The sequence below is a fragment of the Ammospiza caudacuta genome, unplaced genomic scaffold (assembly GCF_027887145.1).
Source record: "Ammospiza caudacuta isolate bAmmCau1 unplaced genomic scaffold, bAmmCau1.pri scaffold_61, whole genome shotgun sequence".
Lineage (NCBI taxonomy): Eukaryota > Metazoa > Chordata > Aves > Passeriformes > Passerellidae > Ammospiza > Ammospiza caudacuta.
The window spans coordinates 317084-329769 of record NW_026683129.1 but is presented as its reverse complement, the minus strand read 5'-3'; positions in this window follow the sequence as shown (position 1 = coordinate 329769).

Sequence of the window (12686 nt, the reverse complement as noted above, 5' to 3'; positions counted from 1 at the left end):
GCTGTTAATTTTTATTCACATTTCTCTACTCCTCTCCAACGGATGAGAAGAGAGTGCATCTTGTCTGCATGAGTCTTCCCTGGCACACCTAGTTTGATAATTATTCCAAAATTATTCAATACCTGGATCAGCTGTATCTTCCTAACTCAATAGCCTCAAAGTTCACTGCCTCCACATTTATTTGGGATTGATTTTTTAAAGTTTCTTAAGTGCAGATGAACCATCATAAAGTGGATTTCCCTTTGCCATTGCTGTGCATGCCAGGTAGACTAGGTGCTTATTTCCAGAAACACCATGCCAGGTTTTTTATCTGGGCTGTTTCTAAACCGCACTTTTCATTTGCTGCCCATCTAAGACATCTCCTTTTTCACAGATGTGTCTTTCTCCTTGAGACTGCACAGATTGCAAACAATGCACAGCCAAGAGGGAATATCTAGTCCTTTGATTCTGTCCTTGTCACAAAGGCATCTGGAAATAAGAAACCCGGAAGCAAAAAAACAACGTAGCCATGTACATTCATCTCCACGCCCTGGTTTTCTTCTTTCAGCTACCTTCAGGGCGAGGAACTCTTGCTGGTTATAGAGTACATGGATGGAAGTGTCCTGAGCGATATCATCAGCAAGACCTGCCTGTCAGAAGATGAGACAGCAGCCATCAGTCGGGAGGTCAGCAATCCCATCTGTGTTTCCAAGGGCTTGGGCAGCATTGTCTGAGAAACAGGGGCTCAGAACAGGAGAGGTTTCCTGTGCCAAGCTTGTTTCTGTGTTGCTGCTATTCTATGGGCAAGTAAAAGCATCTCAAGTGAAAGGCCTGCCAGTGCCCCTGCACTCCCTGTACTCAGTGCCAGTACTCTTATCTCCTGCTGTTGTATTCTCGCTCTGTCTCTTGTATTTGTGTTTGCTGTTCTCCACCTTGCCTCTCTAAATGTTTGCCTGGAGTCTGTCTTCACTGCATTCCTGTCCTGTAAAAGCAAAGGTGCTGTGGCAGGATTTGAAACAAACAGCAAAGAAAAAAGAGAGAGACTCGTTTCTGTCAATCCTCAGCTAAAAAGGATAGGAGTGCAGCCAGAATACTCTTTGCTTCTGAGCACATGCACTGCAGCACGAGTCATCCTGGCTGGTCGGCAGGGGACAGCCTACAACAGCAGGTGCTGTTGCTCTTTCAAAAGCTGACGTGCCTTTCCTCAGAAAGGTCCTGCTCTGCAAGTGTTGGAGCAGCAAGCTCTTCCTCTCAGTGGCCACTACTGTTCCGCCATTACTCCCCATTCCCCTGGAGAGGGAATCTTTTGGAGCTGTTTCCTTTCTTGTGTGATGAAATCACATCACTCATTTTTGCCCTCCTCTTTCTGTTTTCTCTCTCAGTGCCTGCAAGGACTGGATTTTCTTCATTCAAACGATGTGATCCATCGAGACGTGAAGAGCGACAACATCCTTCTCAGAACCAACGGCTCTGTCAAACTGGGTCAGTATATTCTTGGTCAGGTGCAGCATTCCAGGGATGTGGGTGTGGGGCTGCTTGGCGTGACTGCCAGCTCCCCAAAAATGGTTCTGGTGGCAGTGCAGGCACCCCTGCTGCGAGCTGACGGCACGGTTGCAACGTGCACAGAGGTAGAAGGAGCCACAAGCAGTCAAGCGTGGCCTTGCTCTGTGTGTGTCCCTTCCAGAGGGAGGGAGTTACAAGTCTAAAGTTTCCAAAGAACAAAAGCCACTGCTAGAGGCAGTGTAAAATTGGGGGGATTTTTAAAAGTCGCCAATGCCAGGAGATTCAACAGCACATTTTCAAACTTCTACTGGGGAATTCTTTTGCTTGCTTTCCTAATTGCACAGAATTCAAATAAAAGCAGTATTTTGCTTTCTCCTCAGCTGATTCTGGCCTCTCTACTCAGCTCACCCATGAGCAGAGCAAACGCTGCTCGCTAACCGGGACTCCTTGGTGGATGGTGCCTGAAGTGGTGACAGGTCAACCATATGGCCCCAAAGTGGACATATGGTCTTTTGGAATTGTGGGAATTGAAATGATAGAACAAGAACCTCTTACTTGAGTGAAAGTTCTGGCACGGTAAGGAGCAAATATCACTGATCCCACCATCTTTCTCACCTGTCCCCTGTCCTGTGTGCCACTGGACAAAATCCCATTGCCATCTCTGGAACTACTTCCACCAACGTCCCCTGCTACAAATGTCCCTGCAACACATCAGCATCTGCTGTAGCTTTGGTTGTATCGGTGGGGGAACTCAAGCCTTACCACATGCAAACAAACTCCAAACAAACTCTATTCTCAGGCAACACTTTCCTTTGGGTTAGTGGTTCCAGTTCTTTTGTCTGTGTAGATGGCCTTAATAACAGGAAAAAAGCATCTTAAAACTGTTGTTATCTTTCCAGAAATGAAGGAAGGAAACCCAAACCCAACAAAGTTGCTAAAACTGTGGTCTTTAGAGAGGAACCTAGCTCCGTGTGCAGTTTCTTCTCACTGGGAAACATGCCTGAAACCTGGGCATGAGGGTGTAAAGGCCACAGAGTCTCTTCTGCTTCTTGTGCAGTGCTGCTGAAACACTCAGTGACCGTGTTTCTCTCCTAGCCCAAGGCACATTCTGCCCATCACCAAGCCAGAGCCTGGTGATTTGGAGAGCCTGCCAAAACCTCCCAGTGATTCCTGGCACTTTCTGGGATGGGCCTACCATTAATGCATTGACTTGAGTAGCCAAATGACTAGAGGGTGACCATAGGGATGGAACGTCTCCTTCTTCTGACCTAGACAATTTTTCTTTTGCTGCAAAAATGGGAAGCTGAAATTTTCACACTGCTGAGAGACAGAGTTGCAGGTGGCTCCTGTGTGCCCAAGCAGGCATTTTCATCCCAATACATTTGTGCAGGCATCTTAATGTGTCTGTGTTGAAGAGGAGATTGTAAATGTTTGTTTCCCTACCTGGGTATTAACTGATGGATTTCCTTTCTTTTCTTCCAATACCCATTGTTTTCAAGAACGGCACAAAAAGCTTGATGAGTTTTGTTCTAGGGCACGTGCGCTTAAAGGACCAACAAGCACTGCAGAGATGCCTTTCATGTACTAACCCTTGAAATTAGTTAGTATAGCAAAGTCCCTCTTCCAAAAAGCCTCTCAAGCTGGTATGAATCCTCAGAGAAGCAAATGTCCTTTTGCTGATGTAGTTCCCACTAACTAGGTCAGTCAATGAAATCAGCTGCCAAGGCAAGATCTGCAGGATGGTGGAAAAGCTGTGGCTGCATCGGGGTTTGAGTTTTTGGTTGGTAAAGGAAAGTCATCTCTGGGTCTGTGCCAGGGCAGAAACTGCCACTGAAGAACAGAGGTAAAAACAAAGGGATCTGGGAGAGCCTTAGAGATGTGAAAGCAGGAGGTGGAGCCTGGTGTCTCCTTTTTCTCCAGGCTACACACCTGATAGCCACAGTAGGGACCCCAAAGCTGCGGCAGCCCAAGCTCCTCTCGGCTTTGCTGCGTGACTTCCTGAGCTGCTGCCTGCAGACAGACGAGGAGCAGCGCTGGTCTGCCAAGGAGCTCCTGCAGGTAAAATGTGAAGGGGCTGCAGGTGAAACAGGCTCTGAGGGATGGGCTCCTCCTCCACTCAAGTTCAAGGCATCAGATGAGCCCCCTTCCTCCTCACCTCCACTCTTGGTGCTCTTCAAATGCAAACACTGAGGAATCCTAGACTGGGCTGGGCTGGCAGGGCCCTGTAAAAGTCCTGTGGTGCAAGTGTCCTGCAATGAGCAGGGACATCCTTAAAGAGATCAGGTTGCTCAGAGCCCTTTGCCACCAGAGCTGGAATGGTTGCAGGGATAGGGCTCCCACAAGTTCTTGGGGCAAGCTGTCCCACGGTTGCACCATGCTCCGAGTAAGCAAGTTCTTCCTTAGACCTACTCTGATTAGAGGCCCTTTGTGTTTAAAAATATTTGTCCATATCCTATTGTAACTGGCCCTGTTAAAAAAGATGTCCCGCACTTTCTTCAAAGCCACTCTGAAGTCTTGGAAAGTGGCAATAAAGTCTCCCTGGGGCCTGTTCTTCACAAAACTGAATAACTCCAGCTCTCTCTGCATTTCCTGACAAGAGAGGTGCTCTGTCCTCTGACTGTTTCTGTTGCCCTCTTTTGTGATTTGGGGGGGTGTTCAGTTTTATCTAATGGAAAAAGAATTGAAGTAGAGCAACGCAGGGTACAGAGACATGAAATGGTGGTGGAGGAACCCAAGGAAGCCAGTCCCAGCTGAGCAGTCAGAGATTTGGCTGTGGGAAGGAGGGGCTGTGGGGGGCTCACTGTGAGCCTCTGAGGGGCCCTGGTTTGTGACCCCCAGCCCACCCTCAGAGGTTTCTGCCGCGCAAACAGGGACAGCTGGGAGGGACTTGTCCCAGCCCCATCTGCTGCCTGGCACGCTCAAGCAGACGGGAACTGCGCCAGGGTTACTGCCAGGTTGTGTGGCAGAGAGGGAACTGCAGGGCCCAGTGCCACTGGGCTGGCCCTGCTGGGAAGGAAGGTGCCATCCAGCACACGAGGGACAGAGCATGGAAAGGTAGACACTGCTTTCTGTCCCTGTGGGAATCAGCACAGTTCCTGTCTTTCAAAGACAGAGGCCTATGTGAGTCATTGGAGTTTCCTGAAAGGAAGAAATCCCAGGGACAGAAAGCACCATTTCTAGAGCACTGGCAGGGCAAAAATCCCAGCATGATGAAGACATCACAACAAACAGATGAGTGGGATTCTGGGCCAGGTTTGCCTGTGATGGCAAGGTCTTGCACATTGGGGATGACTGGGGAGCAGATGGTCCCATTGCTCCTCTTTCTGGGTCTTTCCAGGAACTTGATGTATCCTGATTGAGTCCCTGAAGCAATGAGCTTGGAAAGTAATGGTTCACAGTTCTTTGTTGTATTTTTTTTTTTTCCGGTGGACAGCATCCATTTGTAACTTCAGCCAAGCCACCATTCATCCTGGAACAACTCATCAACTCAGTGAAGAAGACGAATAAACCTAACCCTTAACCCTTAACCCTAACCTTAAATGCTAAGCCAAACCCAAACCCTAACCCTATCTCTATCTCTAACCCTTACCCTATCCCTAAGCCTAAGCCTAAATCTAAGCCTAAATCTAAGCCTAAGTCTAACCCTCACCCTAACCCTAACCCTAACCCTAACCCTAGGAGACGAGAACATAGCAATCATGTCAAGATGTTATCTCTGTTACCAATTTAGAGAAGGATTGTAGAGTAGGGTTGCTGAGGAGATTTGTAGCATAGAATTATAGATTAGAGTTGTAATTAATAAAGTTTCTGAAACATCAACTCATTTGGAAAATTCTCCTCCTTCTGACCCATTCAGAAAATTCAACATTTCCTTCTGAATTACTAATTGTTTTTTATTGGTGCTAAGTCACACATATGGCTTTTTTTGTATGGTTTCATAAGTGAGGAGGGCTCTTCTTCATTCATCCTCTCCAGACCACACTGCTTTTGGAATATGACCCACTGGCTGGTTATGGCACAGCTGTGGTATTTGTAGTTGAGGCAGAAAGAGCAATGGCATTTGAAGGCAAAACCAAAGGAAGAATGAGGCAGCCCAAACATCTTGTGCAGATGCAGGCTGCTATGAAAAAAAATTTGGTTAATATTTTTTTGGGAGAAAAAGTTACAAAGAGGCAGCCAGATCACTGGCCCTGCCCAAGTTCTGTGTGTTTTGTTATTGTAATCACGGGACGTTGTTGCTAATTGCTCCTTTTGTATTAGCAGAGCCTTTCCCGAGGCTAAGTTTTACCTTTCTCAGAATAGGGAAGACACCTGAGAAGGTGGGGGGGAGTTATGCAAAGTGACTCCCAAGACCAGAATGCTTTGTGGGACCCCCGACTCCAAACTCACGGAGAAACCCCAAAAACAACGAGCCACCTAAGAGTTGAGAGACTGGAGTGATGTCTGGATGTGAGGAGCGGAGTGCTGGGCCTGCAAGAGATGCTGGAAACCTTCATCGTTCCTCACCCTGTCTTGGAGATCCCCGGGGCCAGGTCTGGGAGGGGAGCGAGACTCAGACCGAACTAACATCTGAAGGGGACATCACGCCCTGAAGGCTCCCACGAGGACTGGATTCCCCCAGCTCTGCCCCTGGTGGACAGAGCTGTGCATATCCTCCTCCTCTGAGTCGCCCTGGGAGACAACGGGACGCTGCAGACCCATCGAGCCGCCCAGTCCTGAGCTGATCACTTTTAATAAAGGCATTAAAAAGGAGAAGAAGTCTCCTGGCCCTGTTTATTTCACAGGCCTTCAGCTGTGACTGGAGAGCATTGGGGTTCCTGCCACTTGGATTTGTATCCCTAAATGCAATAATCTCTTTGGCTGGAGGAGAGCCTTGCTCAAGTGAGAAAGCAGAAAGATCAGAGAGGGTGCTCGGGAAGGTCTCCTGTGGCGCAGAGCTGTCAGTGCCTGTGAGGTGAGAGCGGGTCCGGCCTTGCCCGGGCTGGAGCCCCAGCAGAGCCCTGGCAGAGGCCGCAGCAGCCTGAGTCCCGGCAGAGGCAGGCTGGAACGAGGCCCTTGGAGCTGCAAGAGGCAGCAGCCGGGCCCTGGGTGCCTCTTCCTGGGAGCGAGTGAATCCTCTGCTCTCAGAGCCCAGGTGGCAGCTGGCTGCTGCCGAGGGGAAGTGCAGCCGTGCTGGGCACAGCCCAGCCTGGAGGCATTGGCCGTCTGGAGTGTGCCCAGGAGCAGGGAAAGGCCAAGGGCAGCCACGGGCCGCTGGGCTGCCTGAGGATTCCTCCTCTTCTGCCAGCTGCCCTGCAACTCCTGGCAAAGGCCAGCAGTGTGTGCAGCACTCTGGGCACTGGGGCAGGGAGATGGGCTGCTCGGCAGGCTGGAGCACAGGGCAGCTCCTTCAGGCCCAGCACTCGTGCCAGGGGAAGCAAGGCCAGCGTGAGGCAGGGACAGCTTGGCAGGGCCCATCTGCAGGAGCCAGCGCCTCACGCAGCTCTGGGAGGAAGCGCCTGCAACCCTGCAGTTCTGCACTGAGCCAGAGCAAAGGTGTGAGATGCAGAGTGTTTGGCAGAAATATTCAGGCCCAGCAGGCCAGCCTGCTTTGTGCTCTCTGTCGCACAGCAAGTGCTGTGCAATGCAGCTGTGAGCTGCTGGGAGAGAGGCAGTTGGGGATGTGCCTGAGGTGAGTCAAGGGGTTAGCTGGAAATGGAATTAGGATAATTGAAAAGTGCAGATGAGTTGAGGGGCCAGCTGGGAATAGAATTGGGATAGTAGAAGATTGCATATTTTAGTTAAGATTTTAAAATTAGATAAGAAGCTAAGTTAGTAATACAGCCAGCAGAAATCATGTACCCTAGTTAAAGAGTACCAAATATATTAGGAACATAAAGCTAGGAGTCACAGGGATAGAGGAAGCAATTGTGAAGAAGCTGAGACCATAGAAATACCTTGCCTTAAGAATAATTGAACAGTTAGGAGAGGCTTGGACCATGAGCAGCAGGTCCAAAGGTCTTGCCAGCTGGCCATGGGAGAAGAGTTCACCATGAGGAAGACGGCTTTCTTCTTCCCATAAAACCACTCCCTCATTTCAAAATCCCACTGACCCAGTTAAGGAAATACAATTGTTCAGCTGTAATAGATATTCAGCTGATAAAAATGTGAAGCAGGCAGATAATAATTATGTATTATGGGCCCTTTGAATCCTAATGTGAAACCTTTTCTGTAGAAACAGAGAGCAGGAGTCTGCAACTCCTTGCGCGTGTCTTTGGAAACCAGTTCACATGTGTCCAGTGCTGCAATAAATACCCTTCTTTTCTACAATAATTAGTTGAAGAGTCATCTGTCCGTGCTTCAAGGGTTATGCTGGAGTAGTGAACTGATTTGGAAGGGAGCAGAAGAGTTTCAGTAGGCAATTTTTGGAAGAGATGGAAGGCTCTTGTGACTGAAGGGAAAGCTATTTGGAATGGAGTAATGATCCCAAAGTCCATACAATTGTATCTTTGTGTCTGAATTTAAATCAGAATTATTATAGACAGCTTCATGCAATTTGTGTACAAATTTATTAAAGTCTTCATTCTTCTTTGGTGAATTTGTGTAAAAGACATGGGGTGGAACTTATCTGTAAGTGCAAGGACAGCATTATATGCTAGTTGTTGGCTCATCTGTAAGACTTGATAAATGCTCCTAGCCTGGGCAGTGGCAGTAGCCCAGGGCCCTTTGCCAAGTATAACTGTTGTGCTGTTGAACCATACAGAGGGTCACCCTGCACTCTAGGTCTTGCTGCTTCTTGAGCACACTTTTCCTCACAGCTTTTATGTAACATCACCTGCTGATGGGGTGCCATTCTAAGTCTTATTAGGGTATGCACATCAGCTGGAATTAATGTGTTAGATGTAAAAATATACTGCAGAAGTGATTGTGCAAGTTGGGATTTTCAAGCAAATTGTGAAATTGCAGCTCTCAACTTTTCTGAAATCTTCCAATCGAAAGGTTCTCAAACTCTACTTGAAGCATTAGTTACTACAGGAAAAGCCTCTACATCATTGGAGAGAAAAGTCCCTTCTACAATAGCTTCTGTAATAACTCCCTTCCACTTTTGTTTATGAGCTGCTTCAATTTCAGGGTCACACTGGCTCAGAGACAAACCTAGAGGGTGGTAAACACTTTCCTGGTTGTCTGTCCGAACCCACTATCATTGACAAGTCCATTTTCTCAAAAGAATAGTCTCTTTTGGAGACAACTGAATCCTTTTGTTGAATTACCAATTTTTGCAAATTGTCCACTAAAGATTTTAAATCCTCTTCAATAGAAGCACTATTCATAATAACATCTCCTTCCTTATCCTTTTCCCTTACAGCATGTTTCGTTTCCGTGGTCAACAGCTTTTAAACTCTAAATACAACTGTCCTTTGGTCTGCAGGCTAACCCCCCCAAAGAGGCAGCAGCTTCCTTATTCCCACTCTGAGCTGGAGGAGCAGTCAGTGTAACGCTCGATTCTGAGCTGCGGGGTTGGGGGCTGCGTGAGGGAATATCTAATGTGGTAGAAAACAGTTGCTGAACTGAAGTTACTGGAAATGCCTGAGGCTGTTCTGACTTGGAGGCAAGGGCTGCGCAAGCCACAGCAGCAGCTTTCCTCTCTGCCTTTAAGGCTTGCAACACCTCTATGATAATTTTCCCCAAAATAGCATATTTAGACGCCTCTTTTGCCTCACTTCTGCCAGATGCAATGCTATCCCACAACATCCGCCCCACAGCTTCCCATGTCGAAATCTCAAAAGAAACCTGTGCTCCTGCTATGAGATTATGGTCCCAAGCCCAGTGCAATAGTCCCTTAAAATTGGAAGCATCATACTTTAGTTCTCTCTTAGAGAGGATATGTTGGAGGAGTTTCTGAACACCTTCCCTTTCATGTTCAGACCCCATCTCCTGCCCGGCCACTCACCTTGATCAGAGTGAGATTCAAGTAGTCTACGACCGGAGCTCCAGTAACCTTTCCCTCTCCCCGGGGCAGTGAAGATACTTTCGATCAGCTTCTCCGCTCCCCGAGGTTTGGCTCCGATCCTCTGCACATCAGCCAAATTGCCGACCTCGAGTCCCTTTAGTGCTATGACATTGGGCCTGCCTGCGTTCTCACTAGAAATGTGCGGTGTGGAGGTTCAGGGACATCACACCATAACCAATACTGATCCAGTGAAGCCAAAGTTATTATCCCTAAAAAGACTATATTTATAATAAATCTCTACTGTCCATGCGTCTCTAGCTAATACATGATTGGTTAATCCTAGCTGCTCACGCATCTAAATTAGAATGTGGATTGGATCACTTAATTTTTCATGCATCTTGCTGTGGTCATCTGGCCCAACCATGGCTCACTTTTTTCTTACGTTCCCAAGCTCGCTGACAAACCTTCTGAGTCTTAACAACACTTCTTCTTGTATCTTTTTCAAGGATATACTGGCCCCATTTCTGAATATGTCCATTATTCATTGTTTGTGGATGTGTCCATTGCCCATTAGTACAAGCAGGTTGGATTGTGCATCGGCTGAATGTGGCCATTGTCTAGCAAGAACTCCTCAATCTGCAAAAACTCTCAACAGTCCCCCATACCCAGTCTGATGCTGCACATGGAGCCACTACCCACAAGTGCCTGGCTGCGTCCGTCTGGCCAATGGCTCGTGTCCACAGCAGCCCACTCTGCCAAGGCAGGGCTCTGAGGGTGCAGGTCAGCCTGTCAAGTAGGACCATGACACAGTGGGTGCACGGTGGGACTGTGGGAAGGGCCTGGGCAAAGCAAGGGCTGCAAGTGCCCAAGGCCAGGGGCTTCTCCATGCAGCTTCCAGTGGGCTCAGCTGCTGAAGGGCCACTGGATGTGGCCCTTTGTGACACAGGGCCCTTGATGATGCAGGACATGGTGGCCAGAGACCATTGTGACATCAGAGAGCCCCACCGTGACTGAGGGTGTATATAAGGGGTGCAAAGCCCTGGGGTGCCCAGTCCTGTGAGAGCTACTCTCATAGAAGGAAGCAGCTCCCGGGATCTGTCCGTGCTACAGGAGCTCCGAGATGGAAGAGAGCAAGACAAAGCTCAACTCCTTCCAGTCACCCAGCCCCCTGCCCAGCTGGGGGCAAGACCAGGCCCTCAGCGGGCACTTGGTGGGAGCAGTGGGTGCCTCAGCCTGGCCACGGGCAGACACTGAGGAGGAGGAGGAAGAGAAGAAACTTGACAGAGATAACAAGTGGGGAGATGTTGTGGCCCGAGAGCTTGGCCTGAGGGAAGAGGCCACAAGCTGTGAATTCTCCCAGTCAGTGCCAGCAATGGCAGTCAAGGAAGCGTCCCCACACAGAGCAAGGAGTGCCCACGAGTTGCAGCAGTGCAAGGCGGCTGTGAGGGTGCTGTGGGGAGATGGGGCACAGCAACAGCCCTACCAGGGGCAGCAAAGGGCAACAGTCCAGGAGCTGCCCCCAATGGAAAAGGAGGTGACTGAGCCAAAGCTGAGCCAGCGAGGGGAAGGAAGTGTGAACAGCCAGGAGAAGCAGGCACATTCTCCTGCCCCTAGGGAGGAGGTGCCATCAGCAGGGACACAGAGCCCAGTCCCTGCTCCAGACAGCCCCTGCTGCCCCCCCAGCCCCTCACCCAGCCCACTGGGAGTCCAAACCCCCAGTGAGCAGCAGGAAGAGGCAGAGCAGGGCTCAGTGCTGGCAGAGAAGGAGAGTGAGGAGAGCACCTCAGCTGGCAATGATGAAGACTGGGAATCCTACAGCCTAACTGAGCTGTCCCAAGAGTGCCAAGGTGAGGCAGAGCCAGAGCTGTCCCAAGGAGAGTTCAGCAGCTCCCAAGACCTCTCCAGCTGGGAAGACTGCAGTGAACCAGAGCTCAGAGAACTCTGAGATGATTCCATGGAGGAAGACAGCAGCAGCACAGACCTGCCACAGGACTGCTGTGAAGGTAACAGCATCTTCAGCTTTGCACCCACTCCCTTGCTGTGGGAGGAGGAGGACAGTGACTGGGATGAAGTCAGCATCCACGAGCTGTCTGAAGGGGAAGGCAGGGCCCAAAGGCTGGCAGATCTTGCGGCAGATAGGCTACCACTACCCATCCCTCAGGAGGTCTGGGTTGAGGGGCAGGCAGCGGAGTCCCTGTGTGCCTCGCTTCCCTCCCTGTGCAGTGAAGGCTCTGTGGGCCAGCAGGGGCCCGAGGCAGGGCCACAGAGCCTGGGGCCTGCCCCACAGAGCCCTGGCGGCACCTCAGCTGGCCAGCCGGAAGCGCAGGCCCACAGGCAGCAGCAGCGGCCCAAGCAAACGGCCCGGCCGCCTCGGGCGGGCTCTGCGGGCACTGTGGGCACTGCTCTGCTGGCCCTGCCTGGTGCGGCAGCTGCAGGAGCAGCGTCCATGGCCCTGCCCAGCCTGGGCCGGCCGATGGCGGCTGCTCCCTGTGCGGGGCCCCAGGGAGCCACACGGGCAGCCTCGGCCTGGACATGGCCCTGCAGCCTCAGCTGCCCCGGCCAGCCTGGAGCATCTCCCCAGCACCCACAGTCACTGCTGGGGCCAGCCCTAAACATCACGCGTTGGACACGATTGGTGCCAAAGCACTCAGCAGGGAATCCCAGAGTCATCGAGGTGGGAAGAGACCCTGACGCTCACCCAGTGCCACCGGCACCTTGGCAGCACCATCATCACCGCAAAACCACGTCCCCAAGGGCCACCTGGAAGCAAGGGACCGTTGGGACACCATGGGGCCCCATGGAACCCAGGGAACATGGAACAGCTCTGGCTGGCTTGGCCTCCCAGGGGCCACCTGACAGGTCTGGATGATCTTGGGAAGTCAAGGGCTGCCTCTCATCAGCTCCTGGAGCACGGAGGCTGCGTGCTTTCCTTGCTATGGAAAAGAACTATCTCACTTTTCAGATGCCCATTGCCAAAATTGGTACTCTCCCTAAAATGTTTCCTCTATGCAAGGGTATCTTGCAAAACAAAACCTGCCAGCCCTGGCTGGCCTTGGCCTCTGGTGGTGACCTCTCATCTGCCCCTGAAACAGAGGGGCTCTGTTCCTTCATTCCTATGGAAAAGAACCAGCCTTCTTGTCCAGGGATGATGGCCAAAATTAGAATTTGGCCTCCCAAATTCCATACATCCAAGGATAGCTCCCAGACAAAAGTAACCAGGACAGACAGGTCAGGCTGGGCCTGTCCTCTTGTGATTTTCTTAGACTATGAGCTG